Source organism: Salarias fasciatus, chromosome 15, assembly GCF_902148845.1.
Source record: "Salarias fasciatus chromosome 15, fSalaFa1.1, whole genome shotgun sequence".
Taxonomy (NCBI): domain Eukaryota; kingdom Metazoa; phylum Chordata; class Actinopteri; order Blenniiformes; family Blenniidae; genus Salarias; species Salarias fasciatus.
Window position 1 is genome coordinate 27,724,215 of NC_043759.1, and position 20,712 is coordinate 27,744,926.

Genomic DNA, 20,712 nt, shown 5'->3' on the forward strand with positions numbered 1-20,712 from the left:
TTACACCACTGGCTTCAGTCCTCAGTGTGCTTTGCTGCTTTTTGACTTCCTCTGATTGCCTTGCAATATTTATGGCTTTTTCCAAATCAAGATCTTTTTCCATCTGCATGCGTTCTGAGAGTCGTGTGTCAGCCAGTCCGACTACTATCCTGTCTCGAATCAACTCATCATGCAATGTCCCATAATTGCAGTGCTCTGCTAATGCATACAGAGCAGTGACGAATGCATCAACAGTCTCAGTTGGCTCCTGTTTGCGCATATTAAAGCGTGCACGTTCATAGACAATGTTCTTTTTCACTATGAAGAATGACTGGAAGCCGTCTCTTACTTTAGTGTACTGACACTGGTCTGCTTCACTGAGTTTCAAGCTTCTCAAGACATCATCTGCTTCATCTCCCATACAATAAATCAGATTGTTCACCTGGTTTTCCTCGGAGCTTGCAGATAAGTTGCTTGCTTGACGAAATCTTTCAAATCGTCGTATCCATTTTGTCCATTCGTGAGGCTTGGAAAAGTCAAAGGGGTCCGGTGGCTGAATGCTAAACGTAGCGCTGGGTGTGTTAGCCATCCTGCTAGCTCCTTCCCCACTGTGCTCGTCTTCACTGTCACTCATCTGCTCACCAAAACTCTTCTTTTCCTCCCAGATGGACCGTTTCACAGCACTTCTGACACCATGTCGTGTTTTTAAAAGTAACACAGGAGGCAATAAATCAGCTGCACAAACGATGTCTTCTCTAACTCAGTTTTTCTCTTTATTTCTTCCGTTCTTCTCTTGACTCTACAAAGCAGTTCCACAACACTCCCATGCCCACAGCGCCCCCACATGGTAACAACATAACTCAAGAACTCTCACAGCAATAAAGAATCAACATACCAGAATACCACAGTATAAAAACACAGTGTCATGTAAACAGACCTCTGTTGGGGTCGTCTCCCCTCTAAGATCACCGCTGTGCTGCATGCCGCGCGCATGCGCAGTGTGTCTCTCAGCGCAGATCGAGAGCAAAAAGTGGAAAAAAAAAAGTGGCTGAAAATCGGAAAAAGGAGAGAAGAAACATGACGAGGAGGCAAAATGGCAAGATAAAGGTAACTTTCCTCAGCCCCTGAATTTCCTTGACAAATTTGATTCAAATGGTTGAATATAAGCTTTAATTGCTAATTAGCTAGCTAGTTAGCAACAAATAATCAATACTTATTAATTATTAGTAAATTGTTATTAATTATTCCTTTCAAGTGTTTTTTAGCTTGATATTCAAGCTAAGGACATTTGCTAGCAAAAACATGAGTATGTGCAATAATGTTTCCCTATATATGAGTGTAAGTTATAGAATGAAATGTGCTGTTTACAGTATTTGTTGCAGAGCAGAATAGTTTATGTGGATAAAATAAATGTTTATGTTTTTCACAAATGTATGCCATATGAATGATTACCCGGTGATAACTTGGAACCCTGCAGGTTTTCTACAATATTTCATCAACATTCTGGAGAAGATTACATTATACTAGATTCAACTTTATTGTCATTACACATGTACAAGTACAAGGTAAGGAAATGCAGTTTGGCGTCTAACCAGAAGTGCAACAGGCAGCAAGTGCAAGATTTTACGTTTTGTACAGTAAAAGTGAAGATATATGGGTGGGAATAAAGACAATATACAGATGATGGGGTTGCTATGAATATTAATATATTACACAAAGATAATGTGCATTAACATGCTACCAGTAAGCATATGATGATATATAAATGAATTAAAAAAAAATGTGACCAGGAAGACAGGTCGGGGGTGACAGGTGTGAGGTGACATGTAGGGGCAGAGGGGTCAGTGGGATCAGAGTTCAGCTCTGGGGAACAAGCTGTTCCTCAGTCTGCTCAGGAACTTCAAGCTGGAGACACGTTCAGCAGCCACCCTGTTGATGTGGACGGGGTTGGTCGTGCCTCCTCTTCCACTCCTGAAGTCCACCATGAGCTCCGTGGTCTTGCTGGTGGATGAATTGAGAAAGAAAGAATTAACATATGTCATCATATTTCTATCCTGAGGATGTGTTGATGAAAACACTGATATTTGACGCTGGTGTCAAAGAAGCTCCCCACAGGGACACGTTGTGATTGTGTATGGATTGGGTTTATATCTGATATTTCTGTGGAGATGACAGCAGCTTCCGGTGTCTTTATTTTAAGTTGTGTGTTCTCCTGGGACTTGGCACGGTGCTCATCATTATCGATAGGGTGTTGTCTTTTCTGCACACTTCCTGATGGGGTTGGATCCATGAAGCAGCCTGCAGTGGAGGGTGGGGAGGGAGTGGAGGCAGGGGAGCTGGAGCAGGACAGGAGGATCCAGCTGGAGGAGGAGAGGGTTTCACTGACTTTCTATCTGTGTGAAGACGTCAATATGAAGCAGGGTAAACGTTGGCTAAACCTTGTGGGCTCAGCCTTGAACACTGTGACCTGGATCCTGAGGCTATCTGACCCTCGGTCCAGCTTCTCCTGATCTGCTGCTACAGTTCCTCCTGTCATTTTCTGCCACTGTTTGCTGTTGGGTGTGTGTGGTGTGTCTCCTTCCCTTGCTCCTCCCCTCTCTGTGGCTGTGTGTGTTACAGCATACACATCTGGTGTGGATCCAGGACGGTGATGAATGGAAGACTGTCTTCAACACCCCGTTGGGCCACTTTGAGTATGTGGTCATGCCGTTTGGGCTTACCAACACCCTCTTGACGATGTGTTGAGAGACTTCATCGATGGTTTTGCGTTTGTCTGTCTCGATGACGTTCTGATCTCCTCCTGCTACTGTGAGGAACACACTCAACACATCGGCCTGGTCCTGGAGAGGCTCCTGAAGAACCGTCTGGATGTCAGAGCGGAGACATGAGTTTCATCAATCCACTGTGTCCTTCCTGGGTTCCATCATATCTCAGGGGGAGACTGGCATGGATCCCAGTGAGCTTCCAGCACTACAGGAGTGTCCTCAGCTGGAGACCCGCAAACAGCTCCACTGGTTTTTGGGGTTGGCGAACTTTTACCGCAGATTCATCCAGACTCCAGTAAGGTTGCTGCACCCATCACTGCTCTCACCTCTACCTCTGTCCGTTTATCTGGACTCGTGAAGCTTCCCAGGCTTTCCAGAGACTCAAGGACCGATTGCCGTCGGCCCCCATTCTCACTCAGCCAGATCCTAGTCTCCAGTTGGTGGTGGAGGTGGATGCCTCATAAGACTTCCGTTTGTGCTCGTCTGATGCTGATACAATTCAGAGTTGTGTTTAGATGTCATTACTCTACAACTCGTCTGACTCAGATGTGTCCTAACATACTTCATGTTTGTGGTGGAAGCTCTGCTTCACCCTGTAACCTCACTCACATGGTTTTCACCTGCCCGACTCTCACTGATGTTTGCAGGTCGTACTTTGACATTAAGTCAAAGATATTTTTGAAACCAATTGACGTTTCTCCACATATATGTAAGGGGAACTTCGGCTACCCTCCCATATTATAATTATTATTATTATTTTAATGCAGGGCTCCGACCACCAAAACACCAGCTGGTGCACCTGTTGTGTTCAGATAGCACGAAGATGGAGGAGAGCGCTGTATGATGTGACGGAGAGGAAGACAAGGGAGCAGCCTGGTGAGCATCAGCCAAGACATTGAGATGCCAAGTAAGTGTTTTTGTCTTGCTTGTATTGCATTGTATTGTATTTTACATTGATTGTCTGTTGCACAGTTGAAGTTACTGCTCCAGCATGGCTGGCTTTACTGGCATAACCTTGCCTGTCTTGTTTGTTCAGCAGTTAATTAAGGCAGCTATTGAACCAAATTTGTATCATGTACGTTCTGTTTTTGCAGCGGAAAGGTGTAAAACCAAATGGAAGAACCTCAGGGACACGTGCACCACGAGCAGCAGCAGGGACAGCAAGGAGCTGGAAGTACCTGGGGGTCCTTTCTCTCCTTGAGCCCTTTATCGCTCCCCGGGGCCCCAGAGGGAACATGGAGCAGGGGGTCGAGGAGGACTGGACCCCCCAGAGGGAGTCGGATGAGGAGGGAGAGACAGCAGGCCCGTCACAGAGAGGTTTGTTCAAAAATACACAGATTCTGTTGGAGGATGCCTGTTGTCAGACTCAGCAACTGTATTTCTTTTTCACAGCCTCAAGTAAGAAACGTTTCAAAAAGTTTTGTGGAGATTTGGTGTTACAAAGGCTGCACTGTTTGACTTGAGTGTATTTGTTTGATGCTTTCTGAAACATTCATGCGTTCTTGTCGATAATGCAGAAGATGACACTTTCTGTGAAGATGGGGATGAGGGGCCTGCTGCTCCACCCTGCCACTCCTGCCACCCCGGCCCCACTGACTCCCCCGGCTGCTGGTTCCCCCCCTCTGGCCCTTCTTCTGCCCCTGCTGCTGCCCTGCTTCAGTGGCCAGGCCTAGGATTGGTATGTACATGTCCAATTTTGGCCTGTTGTCTTTTCTTTTGTTTACTTTGCATATAATGTTTTGGCATCGTTAAACACACACATTGATTTTATGCATTGTGTTTCTTTGACATACAGGAAGGAAGAGAACAAGAAAGAGTGTGCGGGAGGATGAGGATTCTCCACCCCGGAGGATCGAGGACCTGCTCCTGCAGACACTGCAGGCCCAGCGGGAAATGAAGCCCGCACAGTTGTGCTTACGTCATTTGGAACCAGCCGAGTAGCTTATTAGCTCGTGGGGAAGAATCTCTGCAGGGAACAGGCAGGCGATCGAGGAACACTGACCTGACCCATTTCATTAATTTTAATTTTATACTTTTATTTATTGCAATATTTACATTTTTTTTAGATATTGTCTATTTTATATTATCTATATTACATATTCAATTATTTTATGTATATATTTTTATTTTTTACATTTGCAATTGTAATAAATTTCTTAAAATGGCATTACCTTTGCTGTCTTTTTTCTTATCTCTTCAGACATTATCAGATGAAAGATGTGTACATTTACTGCAGAGCATCTATGTTATACTGTTCACTTATCTGTCACCTCTGCAGTGCTTGTTAAAATGATGTCATATAAAAGGATTGTTCATCATGATTGGATCTTTATTTTAGAGATGAGGTGCCGAAGCTGCAGAACTCTTTTTTCTTTTTTTCTTTTCATTGATAAATGTGGGTTCCTGGATGAAAAGGGGAGTGCTGGAGATGTTGAGTGGATCTGGAAGATAGACGAGTTGATGCAGAGGACTGTGGGACAAACAGAGGAATCCTGCCCACTGCTGCTGTGCAGGAGACGGCGATGAGGAGGGTTGTGATGTTTCTGCTCCATGTTTAGTCTCCAGAATGTATGTGTGTCTCTAAAAAGAGCTGTTGGAGGAGTGCTCGCGCACTAAATGCTGGCCTGCCACTCCACTGCTCCCTCTCGTCCTGAGTTGTTGGCTGCAGCTCTGCCAAGACCTGGAAGCGGCTCCACTTCTGCACCTGGGCCGACACCCCTCACCGCAGCTGTAGCGGTCGTCACCCGCAGGAAGTTGTGGAGCATGCATCCAGAAGCGATGCCGGCGCCTCGCCCGCAGCCGAAGCTGACTTCTCCACGCCAAATACAGAGCAGCGATGGTGGCAGGCGGAGCCGTGTTCGACAGTGACATGATTGACGGGCTTGGAGTGACGTCATGCCGCGACGAGCGTTTTTTTGCATATTTGTACCAGCGATGAAACTCGCGCATTTCATTTGGTGAACGAATGTAGTTGCGTTCAACGCGTCTGCTGGAAACACGGCGTACAATAGAGCTGACACAGGCTGTTCCCCTGCTTCACCACCAGAGGGAGTATCCCCTGAAGTGAGCAGGGCCTGAGTGAAACCTGTCTGGGCCAGTAATGTGAAAAGCACCCAGACAGACGTGACCGCCATGTTCTGTGTCTCCACAGAACTGTTCACTGTTGCTCTTTCATAAAAATCCACAGGAGTCGGGTCGTCCCTTCAAGTGAGCAACACAGAGCGATGTTTGGACTTCCAGATGTGCGTTTTCATCTGTACAGTTAGAGGTTCTGGTACTTACTTCTCTGATAGCGAGACGCCGCCTCCTCCTCCACTGGAAGTCCCATCCAATACCGCCTGGGCTGATGAGGTTCTGCTGTTTTAAAGGGAGAAAGAATGAGATGCTCCAGACAGGACAGTGTGAATACATTTAACAATAAGTGGCAACCATTTCTTGACTTTTATGTCAGCATTTAGGCTTCAGTCCCCAGGGTTTTTCCCTCCTCTCTCTTCTTTGGGTAGGGTGACCATACGTCCTCTTTTCCCCGGACATGTCCTCTTTTTACGTCCTGTCCGGGGCGTCTGGGCGGGTTTTTTAAATTCAAGGAAATGTCCGGGGTTCACTGTTTCTCAGCACGTGAACGTAAACTGACCAGCGCTTTGCACACAGTACTGTGATACTTTGTTGTGCGACGTGATTACCGAGAGGCGTCTTGTGAGGCGATCTGCGCCGCGCGCTCACACACACACACACACACACACACACACAGACGGAGCGGAGCACTTCTTCTGTGGTGTTTAACGGCGGATGGCACCATTTCAACAGGCGCATTAGCGCCCCCTGTCGCTACAGAGTGGGATCAGAGAACAATCTATAATTCTACAATTCTATTTATTATAATACAAGGCATGAGATCAATGCATTCCGACTGTTTACAACACTATTTATGGAGAACTGATGAATTCCTTCTCTACTTATTTCGACAGCGGAGCAGGAAAAGCCAAAGCTTAAGAGCAGCTTCTCAGATGAACTGCAAAAAAAAGTTCCAACATACCGAGATGAAAAATAGAATGTAGAAGAAAAGCAAGATGAAGAAAACAATTCAAGATTAAAAGTATATATCTTTTTTGTTTGTTGAGTTAGTGTTTTCGTGAGACTCTTATATTCTTCTATCTTATTACAGTTATTAAGAAATATATTGTTGAAGCTGGATTTTCTAACAGAAGAGTTCATATTTAGAACATTATTTAATATTTGTAAAGAGTCTCAGAGAGCTATTATTTTGTTACAAGTTTTTACATTTCATTTTATTTTGTTAAAGAAGTTAGTTTCGCATCATTGAGAAGCCTATCTGAATTTGTGCCTCGAGCAATACGTGCACTCTGCCAGGCGCCTGAATTCACGCCAGGCCCGTTGGACTCTGTTCTTCGGACGTTTCTGCTTCACTCTAACTCGCCGCCCTGGATCTCAGAACGTTGAACCTGCTGCGCTGTGCCGCCAGGTCTCTGCTGAGGACTCAGCCTCTGAGCCAGCTCCCGTTCTACCTCAGACCTGCATGTTGGCTTCTTTCTGACTCGGGAGGTTAGTGTGAGGTTCTGCAGGCTCAGCTGCAGGAACCTGATCCTGGGAATGGTCCAGCTCGCTGCTTCTGTGTCCCTGGCTCTGTCCGTTCTCAGGTCCTGCAGTGAACACACTGGTCCCGTCTCACCTGCCATCCCGGAGCTGGCCGGACCTTCGGGGTCTAACAACAAAGATTTTTCGTGGCCCTCCATGGACAGGGGTACTGGGGAGTGACCTGTGCTCGCAATAAGACCTCTAATAAGCCCAGTTCAGGTCTCCTAGGCCAAGGTGAGCTGGTTTTCTGGTTTCCAACCCCCAGTCCAACGGTCCGACGGAGCGGCTGAATCAAGAGATGGAGGACTTTCTCCGGTGTGTGACATCTGAGAACCCGTCAGCCTGGAGCAACCATCCTCCATGGTGGAGTAAGCACACAACACTTTGGTGAGTTCTTCATCTGGTTCATCACCGGTCCGGTGCTCCTTGGGGGGACCAGCCCCCTCTGTTCCCGTCCCAGGAGTGGGAGTTAGCAGTCCCCTGGGTCCAGGCTGCTAGGAAGAGGTGCCAGAGGATCTGGAAGCGAGCCGCACGGCGTGACTCGGGTCTTCACGGAGGATGCAGTCTCAGGCCAGCAGCAAGCGTGCGGCTGTCCCTGCTTCCACCCCGGGCCAGAAGGTCTGGCTGAGGACCAAGGACTTTCTAGGACCTTCAAGGACTGCAGGTACACTGAAAAAAATTTAACATTGGTTAAATCTAAAAAAATTGAGGTAATCATTCACATCCAAAATTTTTTCATTAACCCAACGTAAAAAAACGTGTTCCGTTTAATCTAAATGTTTTAAATCAATGCAAACTGTTTTCTGACAGTGAGGCAAACTAATTATTTTGAGTTGATCCAAATTAAAAACAAACATTGTCTTGATTGACTTAACGTAAATATTCCTTTCAATTTAATGCAAAAGGATTAGTTACATATAAATGTAATTTAAGGTTAAAGGAAACTTACTGTATTAAGTTGCCCTAAATTAATAAATATAAACTTTTCATAATACAAAATATGACTACTGTAATTTCTATAAATGCAATAAATATACTTTGAAAAATTGAAGAAACATCAAAATCATTGTGGAACATGTATTTATTGTTCTATTGCTTTACAACATTTCACATTTGTGAAACAAACATTCCTCTCTTTGGCACTTGGAACAAGTACAGTACAAATTTTATTACTGTAATACAAATACAAATCCTTTCTAAAGGATGTGACCTTAGAAAATCTTTTAAAAGCACTTTGCCAACTCTGCCCTGTGATGTTGGTATACTATAAACTTTGATAAAACCATCTGTAAATACTGCAGTGAACATGCATTTATGTTAATACCCTGGGCTTTTCTCATACAGAACTCAAAAGTGTTTGTAGAAACAAAACAGAATGAAACAATGGGAAGACCAAGAGAGTCAGTGCAACTTAATTCTGTGTACTATGAGCTGCAAAGCTTGGTGCAGTCAGTTACCAGGTAATCATTTAACTTTTGAACCTTTGCAGACATATCTGTAAATACTACACGGCAAAATCAGTCCTTCAGTACAACCTCTGAAAATAAGCTTTTCAAAAAGCATTTAAAAGCTTCAGTATCAGCTCACCACATTTTTCCAACATTCTATAACAACACTTAGCAGATTTCAACCTAAGGCTGGTATTCTGTCAACCTGGGTTAAAACATTTGCAATTGCAATGAACATGCAGTCATGTGATTTGAACCTCCAGTACCAACCTCTCTTATAGTGACCTAATTGAAGTGTAGAATGTGGAAATAAATCAACACAAAATTAAACCAACCAATAGAAAAGGAAATAAATGCAGTGCGTCAGTGCAACTTCACTCTGCCTACTCTGAGCTGCACAGCTGGTTGCAGAGTTTGTTAACTTTCAGGCTCATCTTTTTCCGATCAAGATCCATCAAGACTTTTTGCACAAACTCAAAGGTGGATTCCATTTTCTTTGGATACTTAAGATTGAGTGCGTATATGAGCCCAAAGATCATGGTAAAAGCTGCTGCAACTGAAGGCAAACCACTGAGAACCTCTGTTCCTTCAATGATGATCTTGATGTCTTTGGGCGGGTGAAGAGGATCCTCCTTTCCTGTGGTCAATATTGCCATGGCTGTCTGCTGCAGTTCTTCGGCCTCGCTTTCTGGAACAACCTGTGAAAAATACATATAAAGATTATGTATTCACATTACTACAGAGGCCACTTTCATATCAACACTTTGCTTTAAAGGAAAGTTGTCACTGTATTTATGATTAGACAAGTGGCCCCATGTATTTGTATCTTGAACATCATAGAAGAAATGGTGGTGTGAGTAGGGGTGCAGCTATTAACCGTTTTTTCTATTAACCGTGGTTTTAAACATTGCGGTTGTATAACCGCAGACATTCGGCAACACCGGTTATTTCTGCCCACAACAATACGTCAGTTTAGACTCCCATGAGGTGCAAAATGCAGCCAAAAGGTCCTTTTGCCTCTCTTTCTCGCTTTGTTTCCGTACGGCCTATTTAGCGGCCATACCAGACGCCTGTCTGAGGGTCACTTCTCAATCTATAGACGTCATATAAGAAGTGTTTGTATAGATCTATGTCTCAATCCATCAGAGGGGGAACCCCCGCCGTACGGCGAGGACCCTGGCTGCAGCTGGGGCCATCGCAGGCGCCGCCTCCCCTCCACGCTCGCCGGGGCACTTTCATTCCCTCAAGTGCAGACCCGCGGGGATGGGATCGCACCCCTCGTGCGGAGCGGGCCTCTGTCCGGGTGTCCTTCCCGACCGCCCTCCGACACTCCTCCTCCCCGCCCCTCCCCGACCCCCGGGTCGGTGGAGCGGGGGGCCCCGTTATGACCAGGTCCGCACGACACGGGCACGGCTGCCAGTGGACTGTGACGGTCTCTGCACTGCCTGCGTGTCACGAGTGTGCGGCCCCCACGGCACCCCTCAGGGTGGGGTGGCAGCGGGGATGGCATTGGAGCCCCGGGCGGCCCGGCGCCACCGGGGTACTGCATTAATGTTTAAATCAACAAAGTAGCTTATATTTCATTCCAGAGCTTGGGCTTTTTTTCCCATCTTATTTGTGTGCTGTATTTGTTTCAAAAGGCAGCAACTGGAATAACATATTTTCAAAGAATGTTGTTGTGATTTTGTACGTCTATAATAATAATAACTAGGGATGTCCCGAACCGATCACGTGATCGGAAATCGGCCCCGATCACGTGATCACGGACTCGATCGGGATGGGAAGTTTCCTCCCGATTTGTACTCGGTTGGATACATACGTTTATTTTTTCTTTAATTTCCTTTTCAACCCATTGAAGCCGGAATGCATTTACGGTAGTGGCGTTGTTGCGCAATTCTATCATTAAACCCGGAAGCGCTGTAGCGCAGTTCTGCCATTGACGTCAGGTTTTTTTTTCTTCTTTGCGCTAATCAGCTGTTTCTTGGGCAGTAAAATGCATAAAACTCGCGCTTATGCATAACTGGTCCTGTTTCCGGGTACAGATCGTTTTACTGCACTGCCTCCTAACTTTGTATTGAGCGTTTCTGGCCACTGCTGCACACTGAAGCGGTAATGCGTGCGGCACGCAGCGTGCCCGGCTTTAAAGGGTTAAATGAGATGTATTTAGGTTTTCTTGCTACAAAAAGATGTAATTACAGAAAGACAGCAATATGTGCAACATACTGCTGTGTTCTTTTGAATTGACGGTAAGAAAATAAAAAAGGAGAATTTTCATAAGTTTTTTTTTTTTTCCAAAAAAGATAATGTACATATTTTACTATATTAGAAAATAATCAGATCGGGACTCGGAATCGGCCGATACTCAAAATGATAGGGATCAGACTCGGACTCAGTGGCAAAAAAACCTGATCGGGACATCCCTAATAATAACCGTAAAACCATGTTTTTTTCCTCAGACTATAATCGTACACCAGAATCTGAAACCATAGCACCCCTAGGTGTGAGACAGATTCTTTTACCCCAAAAAAATTTACAGGACAATATGGGAAACTTTTTTTAATGGATTTCTTGCCTTTCATCCCCAGCTAATTTATCTAATGATATGATTAATTCAAATCACAAGTATCAACTTTACAGTCATAGTCAATTTATGATAGTTTCATACAGTTTTCAGTCCAAATCATGTTTTTTTTTTTGCATTATGAGTAATAAACTGAGTATGACTATAAAGTTGAGGCTTGTGAAATCAAAAACCTCGTATATTTTCATGTGTACTCATACATTATCTATAGTGGCTGTACAGCCCATTCCCTATCTGGGCTGGTACACTTTGAGTTCCTTTGAGGTGGAGAGGGATACTGTTCTCGGACGCGTGTCCGCCCAGCGAGCCAATCAATAAATTCACTTCTTCAGTGTTTTTGGGTGCTGTGACCCATTTATTTCCCTTGGCGCATACAAATCCACTGTTCGCAGGTCAAAGTTGGAGCAGGAAAGCTCACACATACAGTGCCATCTGTCGAGCACGATCCACAAGAACACGCCACACGAACAAGGTGAAACCGGCCGAATGAACACAGTAAAAAGACTGTTTGCTGTCCCTCACTGCACACCTGCACCTAATCACCTGTGTGCCCCATTTATACCTTCACCCATCTTGCTCCCCCTGGTGGTGAATTAAAGAAATGATAAATGGCTCCTACAGTGGCCATATTTTAGCCAATTTTAACTCAATGTATAAAATTACTTTTTTGCCCTCCAGTTTCAAGCCCCTTCCCTGTATGTGAGTGAGTTGTCATTACCTGGTATTCTTTGATCAGGTGCTCAATAGGTTCCCCCAGGTAGATCATCAGAGATGTGAGGATACACTCTCTTCTCGTGTCAATGTCCAAAGTCTGAATCAGAACAATTAATATTGAGTACAATCACAAACACATCAGGAAAATAAATATTCAGCATGTACTCCACTGATGAAAAGCCCATTCATAGATACCTCATCGTAAAGCTGCAAGATCCTGGACGTCTTCTGTCTTACGGCTCCCCCCTTCCTCCTGACGACCTCCAACAGTTTGGTGGAGTGCTTGTCCAACTGTGCCAACAACTTAGTCTCCAAGGGGACTGTTTTTATTCTCATGAACTCAGCATTGATCTATAAAACAAAAACAGTACTGCGACAGGGTGAAGTCTGAAAATGTTTTTTATAGCCACAACCATGGCATATGTGAGTGCTTTACAAAGGAATATGTGAGTAAACTAAGGAGCAAGTGTGTTGGAGGTGATTTCCAAGCATACCTCTTCCATCTGAAAAAGTGCAGGCCATCTCTCCAAGATGTCATCAATACCCGGCATTTGATGCACTATTTCTTGCCTTCGGTATCCAAAAGTCTTCGCCATCTTCTCTTTAATTGTTTGTCGGTTGTTTCTTTTCTTGAGTTCTGCCAAGAGGGAAATCCTCTCTTGTTCCAGGGTTTCTTGAGTCTCTCCAAATGGCAAGGACGGAAAATGGTTGACCTCGGCTCGTCTAGGCCTCTTTAAATTCTTGGCTGGATAGGCGTCCTCTTTAGGCTTGGACTTCAAAGAATTAACCGTGACCTCTGGAGATGTGCCGTGTGCTTTAAGTAGAGTCCGGTAATTGGCCATTTTCACCTTAAGCCTTTGTTTCCATCCATAGCTCTCATTGAAGGACCCTGGTTCTCTCAGACACGGGTGCTTACTTGTCAGTGCAACAGCAACATCGCTAAAGTCTGCATCTGTAAGGTATGCTTTGTATTCATAGACCTTTTCAGCCAGTTTCTCCAGTATGTCTGATAGCATTTTTGAGCCGGGTGTCAGTCTGGATTGGCTTCTTGCATACTCTGCGTTTCCTCTCTGGAGTTGACATTCAGTATCAAAAGAGAATAATGGGATGGGAAAAACTTTTGGCCACTGCTGTGTCCTTAATGAGTCTGGAGAATGGCTCAGCAGTACTGTGTCATCTGTATGGGCAGACCCTGAGGAGGAATCTTCACTGTTCATTCCAGGTGAAACGATGTCACTTGTTGAGTTATCAGCTGGATACAAGACAATGGTTGTGGAATCAGGACCTAACTGGATAACCTTGATAACTGACAGATCCTTGATGACACTTGTAGAGGTCAGATTTACAAACATGTTCCCAAAGTCAGCATCCCTGTACTGCAGCCTGATGTACCCTTGTAAGCCACATGCATTCCTGATCTCCTCAGTGAGCTCTTCTGTTGAGTTGGGAATTCCATTGCGCAGTTCCACTCTGACACTGTTGTCTTCGCTCAGGATCACCAGCAATCGAGTTGGAGCAATATCTGACATGTTGCCCTGAGTGAAAGGAGAGAGAGTAAGAGAGAGAAAGAGACAGTTAGTGTGTGTCTGTGTCTGAGTATGGGTGGATATTAGTGCATGCATAAGTTTGAGCGTGAGCAAGTTAGTTTCTGTGTGGAGTGAGACTGCTGTTGCGCCTGTATGGTTGGAAGCATACAAGGCATGCATGGACTGCAGGTGGGTGAATATAATAATTTGTCAAAAGAAAAAGTCAATTCAAGTAATTAAATTGTACTTCAGTCCAGGAACAATAAGTACAAGAGATAAGGCCACAGATAAAATGGTCCAAACTTTATTTTCCTAAATAGCAATATCTTCTCTCAGAATTTTTATGTTTTGCTCCCAGTATTCTGGAAAAGAGGTCAGCAATCTGAGAAAAATAGTCAAATGAAAAAAGTCAGGACTCTGAGGAGGGATAAGGCCATATTCTGGAAAAAAAAAAAAAAAAAAAAAAAATTCTATGGAAAAAGTTAGAGTTGTGGAGAAGCAGAATCATTTCAAAAGAATTGAATTTTGAATTAAAAAAAAAAAAAAAAAAAAAACAGAATCCAATTTTTCTGTGGCCCTAACTCTCGTCTGTACAAAAGACGTGCAGAATTCTGACCTTACACATGTATGTATCTTTTTGGGGTTATCAGCCGCATTCCCCCAACTGTGTAGTCAGCCAATGGGTAAGGGTCTGTCAGTTCGTTCAGTCGAAGAAGTTCCACCGCCCTTGTAGAACAGGTTTTCAGTTCATAGGCCCGATAATGTTCCCTGTACCACGCGCTGAGTTTTCTGACGATGAAAAGCAGCTCATCCTTGACAACAATCATCTGGACAATTTCAGTAAATTCAGGCATTCCTGCCAATGAGCCATGTGCAAGGATCATTCCAGTCCTGTAGTTCAGTCCACTGTAAGTTGTGTTTTTGGCTAAGCACACACAGTCCATGTCTGGGTACCTCTGCTTGATAACAAAAGATATGTCCTCTTTCAAAACATCAATGGATATGGTTGAAACATTTGATACCTCCAAAGGGGACTTTGTGAAGCTGCACATGTAAAGGTGATGTGCCATGAGAAACTGATGTCTTTGTGCTAAAGACAACAGAACATTTTTGAAGCAGGCTGTATGCCGCACAACTCTTTTGAAGAAATTGTGCTTCGCTTCGAAGCGCATAGTCCATAGTGCCACCAATGGTCCAAACTCACAGATTAACTGAGGATAGTGCTCCAAAAAATGGTGCTTAGGAAGCAAGTTTGACTCTGGAAAAACCTCTTTAAATCCAACTCTGTGTTCAGAGATTTTAAAATTCAAATATGCAATTGATTCTTTAGTTTGAACTGGTGAAACAACAAGGTCCACAATGTCCTTTAAATCAACAAGAATTTGCCAGGCTGGTTCATCAGCAGGCACCAACTGTCCAATCAGCAATGGAAGAAATCTCAGCCAACACCAGTTTTCATGTGCGTTTCCACCGACTGTTTTCCTGGATGCATACGTTAGTGGAACAGGGTGAGGGCGATTCGTTCTATCAGTCCATTTATAGGGGAAATCTTCAATTGCCTTGTTTAAAGTGGCTAAAGTAAAATACTTCTTGGAAATAAACACAGTCAGACAAAGAGCTATTTCAAAAGGAACAATACCTTCAAACAAATCATGAACAATATCTGGAGGAAAACCAGTTGTAACATTGAAATGGGAAAGTTTTTCTGACAAAACACATTTGCTCTTCACACCAAAAGAGTTTTCCAAAGAACTTTCTGCAAGTATTTCAAGATGACTTTTGTGAGTTTCCTCAGTTCTACGAGAGAAACATTCAGCTCCAACTTCCTTGGTCTGAAAGTCTAACCTATCTGCTGTACAAAATCTACAAACGTATCGGCCTGAAAAACTCTGCACAAACCCGGCAATACTGTGTGCGCCAAGGTTGTCAGCAACAACACACTGCAATGTGCCCCTCAAAGTTTTTCCCAGCTTCTCAATAAAGATTCCATCTTGTTCTAATATTACCAGATCGTCAATCAAAGGCTCCAATACTTTATCAAAACCATAATCTTTTACATCATTGCTTTTGATCAAAGCAGCCAAATTGATAGAAGACAATGATGAGTGACGGCCAGGTGGCAGATTACCTAAAATCCAATAAATGGCACAGATCTTGTGTTTTTTACGGGACGTGCCGAGGGGATTGCAGATTTCAAAATCATCAACATACAAAATCAAAGAAATTGCACACTCTGTAGAAAGTACAATATTTCTGCTGAAGAGAAGCCCATCCCAAAATGATCTTAACACTGCCTTCTCACTGTCTTGTGGCTTATGTTTTTCCTTTAAATTGACTGACTGACTTAGAACAGTTTCACAATTTAGAAGTTGCTGCAGCGATTGTAATAAAGGTACATACTGAAAGGATCTTCTATTCGTTTGATCTAGCACATACTCCACTGGTTCAACAACAGTAAAATGTCTTTTGTAATATGCCTTTCGTTTCCAAGAGCTTGACAGTGGACCATGGTTTGCTATAGCAGAACAAATAGGATTTGAACTACAAAGAACAGTCGTCAACTCCTTTACAACTGATTCATCAACTTGGCAATTGTGATCTTGTAAGAAGTCAGTTATAGTCTCTTGGGTGATCGGCGCTGTTACAGTACCAAGTAAATACTGCAGTTCTTCTAGTAGTTCATTTACAGCTGCACTGGGCACCAGGAAAACATTTTCTAACTTAAGTAAAACTGCAGCCAATTTAAGCTCAATTACTTTAGTCAGGTCTTTTAATTCTTCATGAGATGATTCTTCTTGTGGCGTATTCTCATTCAACTGCTGAGAGGTGCTCCCTTCAAATGATTCTTCATCAACAGGATGATCAACAAAACCATCAACAATTCCAGATTTTAAATCTTAGATTGTATGGGGTGTATGTTTTCTCCATTTATGAGTATGAAACGCTCCATAAATATTGGTTTTGTATGAGCAACCAGAGAACATACAATTGACAGTTTCATGTTTTCTCAAATGTTTCCCAATGTGTTGAAAATATTCAGTCTCAGTAAAACGTTCACTGCTTTCACAAATATGGCACTTAAATTGTGAGAGGGTATCTTTCTGTGGTGACCGTTGACAATGATGATATTTGCTTAGGTGTGTCAGTAGAGCTTTCCAAGTCTTACATGTGCATGGGCAATTCTCATAAACACAGGGGTAAGGATGACCCCGCCCATAATGCAGATGATAGAGTTTATAGTGTTTCAGAAGTTCAGATCTTCTTGAAAATGAGTTATCACAGTCTTTACATTTCCACATACATGACAAACTGAGGAATCATGAGATAAAAAAGAAAAACAAGAAATAGCTTGAAGTTGCTGTGGGAACAAGGTATGAACATCTAACTTACCACAGTGAGCAAGTGTGGAAACTTTCCAGATGTTACCCTGCAAGAAAAAAAAAGCAAACTTTGGTTAAGTTTAGGTGAATTTATGTCCTCTACAATACAGACACTTTCAGCATAATATATACATAATATATACATGAGTGATCAACCGAATGGATCCAACCGGTTATCACCAGATCCTTCAGTTTCGTTTTTCCGGAGTGCGCATGCGCAAAACGAGTCAAACCTGATATATTCACATTGATTTAATAAATATTTTCGTTTTATTGTCAAATCGCAAACTTCAGTCAAAACAAAATAACAAATATATATCTGACCATAAACACAAACCAGACAGTAGAGTTTAAGCGTAAAAATAATTATTGTTGAGCCCATAGGATGAGAATTAATACACTGAATGAATGACAGCAATGTTTTACTTTTTTCAGTGTACTGCAAGTCTGCAAAAAAGTGGTTTATTAAGTCCAGCATGTCCTTTGTTGGAGCCAATTAGCACCGGAAGCCATAAATAGGAAGTAATCACGGCCTGACAGGTGTTGCTGCCCGTGAGAGGAAACACGGTTTTGACCGCTGTCGCTGCTGCCTCGCCATCGCTATATGATTCGTGTTCTGTGGTAAAATGTGTGAGTAGTGGAAATAAATGGACGTATTTCTATGAAGCAAACGATTGCCTCAGCCACCTTATTCACTCCATTCAAGTGCCAGCGTGTCTGCCGAAACTCCAGGTAGAAGCCGTAGGGGCTTCAAGCACAGGCTTTGCCCCTACATCCTTTACACTGAGCGAACATTCAACCCACCGCCCGGCCCGGGCTCCAGCCTGGCTGGAACCCAGCGGGCCGGCTGAGTGACGGCAGGGCGAGACGAGGGTCCTCCACGCCGATAGGTCCAGTTCCGAGCTCGCGGCTCCGCCTGCCGCCCCGGTGACGGTCGTGTCCTCGGAGAAAGTCGCTAGCAGCCGAGGTGAGACGGAGGAACTGGAGGCTGCTGCTGGAGACGGAGGCAGGAGAGCTGGATGCAGCTGATGCTGTCCCTCATTGTACCATGGAATCAATGTCATTGAATGGAAAACCCTTTATTTGTCCCACAGGGGGAGACTGCAGTGTTCAGCAGCACAGAGAAAAGAAATATCAATAGAATAGGGATGTGAAATGTGAGAATTTACAAGGCCCAACCATACATCGAAAACATTAAACATAAATTTAGGATAGATATAATTAAATAACAGATATAAACTAAACAACTTAATTAAATACAATTTAAATCTAAATTTAAGACAGAAGAGAGAACACATGTACGATATAATAATAATACAGACATGAGCTAAATATAATCTGAATATACATTTAGGACAGACACAGCTGTACATTATTATAGACAAATGTGAGAAACATGAAAAGATTCAAACACAGGAGTTTCTCAGAGCTGAAGGGATGATGGATGATCGCACATGATACATCAAGGTGAAGATTTAGGAGAGTGTGTGGCGTGTGTTTGGTCTCATTGACACCAGGACAGAGTGTGTGTGTGTGTTTGGTCCGGTTGGCTCCAGGACAGAGTGTGTGGTGTGTGTTTGGTCTCGTTGACACCAGGACAGAGTGTGTGTGTGTGTGTTTGGTCTGGTTGACACCAGGACAGAGTGTGTGGTGTGTGTTTGGTCTCATTGACACCAGGACAAAGTGTGTGGTGTGTGTTTGGTCTGGTTGACACCAGGACAGAGTGTGTGGTGTGTTTGGTCTGGTTGGCTTCAGGACAGAGTGTGTGTGGTGTGTGTTTGGTCTGGTTGACACCAGGACAGAGTGTGTGGTGTGTTTGGTCTCATTGACACCAGGACAGAGTGTGTGGTGTGTGTTTGGTCTGGTTGGCTTCAGGACAGAGTGTGTGGTGTGTGTTTGGTCTGGTTGGCTTCAGGACAGAGTGTGTGGTGTGTGTTTGGTCTGGTTGGCTCCAGGACAGAGTGTGTGTGTGTGTTTGGTCTGGTTGTAGAGTGTGATGGCAGCAGGGAGGAAGGACTGGCTGTAACGCTCCTTCACACACCTGGGGACTCAGCATGTCCCTCACACAGCTGTCCAGGGCCCTCAGGGTGTCCTGCATGGGGTAGGAGACCCTGTCCACCTCCCTAATGGGTCCAGGGCACCCCCCAGGACAGAGCTGGCCTTCTTGATCAGCCGATCCAGCCTCCTCCTGTCAGCAGCTGAGATGCTGCTGCCCCAGCAGACCACTCCATAGAACATGGCTGAGGCCGCCACAGAGCCCTGGAAGGTCTTCAGGAGGCCCCTGCACCCCAGAAGACCTCAGCCTCCTGAGCAGGTACAGTCTGTTTTGGCCCTTCCTGGTCTGAACAGTCCAGTTTATTGTTGAGGTGAACACCAGGAATCTGTATGAGTCCACTCTCTCAGTGTCCCTGCCCTGGATGTTCCCCGGCGTGGGGGGTTTGTAACGGCGCCTGAGGAAATCCTCCACCAACTCTTTGGTCTTTCCAGAGTTGATTTGGAGGCAGTTCTGCTGACACCAGTCCACAAAGTTCTTTCTTTGTAATGTCATGGTGTGGCGTCCACTGTGGGAGAAGACACTCGTCTGTCTCCTCCTTGACCACATCCACTTTAGTATCTTTTAACTTATGTCCAGTTATTCTGCTAAAATGTGGTGAAGGTTCATTTTCTGTGTTTCAAACAGTCCTTGTGTTTTGGTTCAGCCCAGCCGGTCCTGATTGGACCAGTCTGGTCTCAGCTGGACTGATTGAAGGAGAGTCTGACTGAGAGTCTGAGTCTGTCAGTCTGCTGACAGGCTGGAAGTGAAGCTCTTTTTAACACTGATGGACAAATGAAGCTTTCTGAAGCTCTGATGCTGGATGGAAGCTTTTCTACACCGTCCTCTTTGGCGCCACCTGGTGGCCAAAAGTCTGAAGAGCAGCTTGAATGAACTGCTCCATGATGGTTCCCAGAGTTCAGTTCACTGCTTCTCTTTATGATCATGTGACCGTTCTGTTTGATATCAGGATCGTTGTGGGGATATGAACAAGTGTTTCTGAGAGTGAAGAAACAATCTTTTATTGAACTGATGAATAAACTTTCCTGGATTGAACATGTGCCATAGTGTGGTCTCCTCTTGTGACGTCTTGATGTTTGTGAACATAATAGACGGAAAAATGTTGTTTACTATAATGTTCAACACAGTCTGATGAGAACCTGGTTGTTCTGTGAGGTTCCTGTTTCATATCTGTCCTAAACTATGGGTCCTAATGAATATTTGTGAAGAAACTGAGCTTCCACCTCGGTTCTTCTTTATCTGTCCAGCAAAGTCTGCTGGAGCCACATCCAGAGTCAGAGTGAGCCCTGTTCTAGAAGAACGCTCCAACAGTCCCATCAACACTGCTGAAGCTGTTCCAGCTCCAAAGGATGGAGCCACAGCAGATTAAATCCTCTGCTTTCAGAATGGAAGATCACTCAAGGTCATCTGAATTCAAACAATAACACACGACTCAAACCCAAACACAGGGGACTTAATCAAAGATTTTATTCACAATAGAAGTGTAACAAATAAAGTTTCTTAAAAGTCTGCAGCTCATTAATATCATTTGACTCCAGAAGCTCAGAGGATTTTCATATAAATGTAGAACGGCTCATTTGCCCCAATGGAATATTTACATTTTCTAAAATCTTTTATTTCTTTAAACAATCCTAAAACAATAAAACAAAACTTCCCCACAAAATCGAAAG